This window comes from Epinephelus moara, chromosome 12 (assembly GCF_006386435.1).
Source record: "Epinephelus moara isolate mb chromosome 12, YSFRI_EMoa_1.0, whole genome shotgun sequence".
Lineage (NCBI taxonomy): Eukaryota > Metazoa > Chordata > Actinopteri > Perciformes > Serranidae > Epinephelus > Epinephelus moara.
Genome location: NC_065517.1, coordinates 43,121,262 through 43,124,358, shown reverse-complemented (window position 1 = coordinate 43,124,358; position 3,097 = coordinate 43,121,262). Strand labels below are relative to the sequence as shown.

Genomic DNA, 3,097 nt, shown 5'->3' with positions numbered 1-3,097 from the left:
GTGTGTGTGTCGGCTAAATGTAACCACGTGTGTGTGTTGGCTAAACGTAACCACGTGTGTGTGTTGGCTAAACGTAACCACGTGTGTGTGTTGGCTAAACGTAACCACGTGTGTGTCTTGTTCAGTTGGTGGCGTGTGCTTTTATTTATTTTTTTTTATTTTTTTTGAAAACAGACAATGCATGTAACAGGCTGAAGTTGACACGGCGTCCCAGAACGTCAACAACCAACACACCCAGGGTACCTTGGACGTCATATGTGGACGTGGAAAGTCCATGACCAAACGTGGACATGTGACGAGGTCACAGTGAGGACGTGATGGATTTTGATGAATGAATGAATGAATGAATGAATGAATGAATAAACCCTTATATTCATAACTGTCATGATTATTTTTCATGAAGTTAATTATAAACTGATGATGTAATGTGTGTAAGGAGTCTAGATGTGAACTACACTGCAACTGTCAAACATTTCAAAAGCATAATTTTGGCCTCACAGAGCTCAGACTGTGACAGGATGAACGGAGCGCATCACTAAGGGACAGCTGACGAGTGATTCAGACTTCTTAAGATCTACCTGTCAGAGGACAGATCTTCACTAAGGAAACAGCCTCAAGCTTAAGGGAGACCTCAAGTTAACACTTAAGATGCACGTAGTGCTACGAAGGCTCTGGGCCCTGAGCAGGAGGAACGATCACACACACCTTTAACTCTGCTCTAAACCACCAGCTGCTCCTTCATCCTCCAACACAAACAGCTCATCTTCATCACAAAGACTCTGTGGGACAACCAGCTGCTCTCTCTCTCTCTCTCACACACACACACACACACACACACACACACACACACAGCAGGACATAAAGCCGTCAGCGTCTGTAAAGACTTGTGCAGATTTACACTCGTCCCTCTGACCTGGCGTCTCATTCAGTGACAGAGGTCGCTCCAACACAAAATGTCGCCGTCACATAGCTTCACACACAGACGCTGTGACGGCTCTCAGCCAATCAGATGGCTGCACCAACACTGGGAGGTGGAGTTAAAGCCTGCTGTCACGTCCTCATCCTCCTGTTGCATCAACTACTGCGAGTCTCCGTCTGTCCCCTGAGACTGCAGGACGTCCCCTCACTGCTCTGAGGTCAGCGTGAGACTTTGTTTGACCTTTGACCTCTGAGTCCGTCTGCTGCCGAGCAGCTGCAGGAGGTCAAAGGTCAAACACCAGTCAGACAGAACTCAGCACAAATATATCTGACTCCTGTTACACAGAGGAGGAGCAGGAGGAGGAGCAGGAGGAGGAGGACAAGGAGGAGAAGGAGGACAAGGAGGAGCAGGAGGAGGAAGAGGACAAGGAGGAGCAGGAGGAGAAGGAGGAGGAGGAGCAGCAGAAGGAGAAGGAGAAGGAGGAGGAGGAGGAGCTGAATCATTATCATTATCATGGTTGCTGAATTAAAAGCATGATTTTAAATATTAAATGATAATGTTATATCTTGTGATAAACCCCTCTCAGTCAGACTCAGACTCAGTCAGACTCAGACAGACTCTGTCAGACTCAGACAGACTCAGACAGACTCTGTCAGACTCAGACAGACTCAGTCAGACTCAGTCAGACTCAGACTCAGTCAGACTCAGACAGACTCTGTCAGACTCAGTCAGACTCAGATCCAGGCTCTATTCAGTAAATGTAGGTATTGGTGAAAGGTAAATTATGACATCGTCATGAAGGTTTTTTTAGAAGACTTCAATAAATTTGTCTGTTTGAAGGAGAAATGTGACGACGTGTCACTTCAACATGAAACAGATATTTATATATTATTTATTTTCAAAGATGTTTTTCATGTGACAGAAGGTTTTATTAAAGGTTGACTGATAAAATGTGTGATTGAATTGGTGTTTATTCAGAGGCATCATGAAGGACTTTAAACAACAAACAAAACTAAATAAACAACAAACAAACATGGGCCCAGAGAGTCAGTGAACGCAACCTGAGAGTCAGTGCACACAACCTGAGAGTCAGTGTACACAACCTGAGAGTCAGTGAACGCAACCTGAGTAAGTGAACACAACCTGAGAGTCAGTGAACACAACCTGAGAGTCAGTGAACACAACCTGAGAGACAGTGAACGCAACCTGAGTCAGTGAACACAACCTGAGAGTCAGTGAACACAACCTGAGAGACAGTGAACGCAACCTGAGAGACAGTGAACGCAACCTGAGAGTCAGTGCACACAACCTGAGAGACAGTGAACGCAACCTGAGAGTCAGTGAACGCAACCCGAGAGTCAGTGAACGCAACCCGAGAGACAGTGAACGCAACCTGAGAGACAGTGTACACAACCTGAGAGTCAGTGAACACAACCTGAGAGTCAGTGAACGCAACCTGAGAGACAGTGAACGCAACCTGAGAGTCAGTGAACACAACCTGAGAGACAGTGAACACAACCTGAGAGACAGAGGAAGACAAAGTGCAGATTTGATAAAGTTATTGAAAATGAAACTGACCTGAGATTCAGACAGAGTGAAGTGATGAAGCTGCTTCAGCTCGGAGCGTGTGACTGCAGAGCAGCCGTCTGTTTCTCTCCGTCCTCACACTTCATTCCTATAAATCTCTTTTATATTCAGTCCTACTGACAGTGAAGGCGTCACAGCAGCTGCACACAGACTGAACTCAGGTCAGCTCTCATCCAATCAGAACTCTTCATCTCGGGTTTTAATCTGATCTGTTTTGTCTCAGCAGGATAAAACTCAGACCTGCAGATGACCGTCGACAGAAACACGACGACGCAGAAAACAAACACGTCTCAGTTCACACAGACTGACTTTATTTTAACTACGACGTCCATCTTTCCTGCAGTCAGTGAACCTTCAGAGCTGTGACATCATGAGTCCTGGGGTTTCATGACATCACCACAGTGAAAAGCATAGATATATATACGTAAATGCCGCATTCAACGGTGCTCCTCATTGGAGCGATACGTCAACGCGGCCGCCATCTTGCCCAGGTGGAGCCGTGCTGCCTAATGCATGTATGTCTATTGAGGCAGGAGATTATTTATGATTAAAATCATCATTACTCGCTGAATTCTCAACCGATTTTCATGC

The 3,097-nt window shown here is 45.9% G+C and overlaps 1 protein-coding gene across 1 annotated transcript in view; it reads right to left on the bottom strand.

The window, feature by feature from the left end:
• LOC126398241 (kinesin-like protein KIF26A) overlaps nucleotides 1-2,596 on the bottom strand; it is a 73,497-nt gene extending 70,901 nt beyond the window's left edge. The window contains exon 1 of the mRNA XM_050057404.1: nucleotides 2,498-2,596. The gene's annotated coding sequence lies outside the window, so the exon portion shown is untranslated. The remainder of the gene's footprint in view (nucleotides 1-2,497) is intronic.
• Between the last annotated feature and the right edge of the window lie 501 nt (nucleotides 2,597-3,097).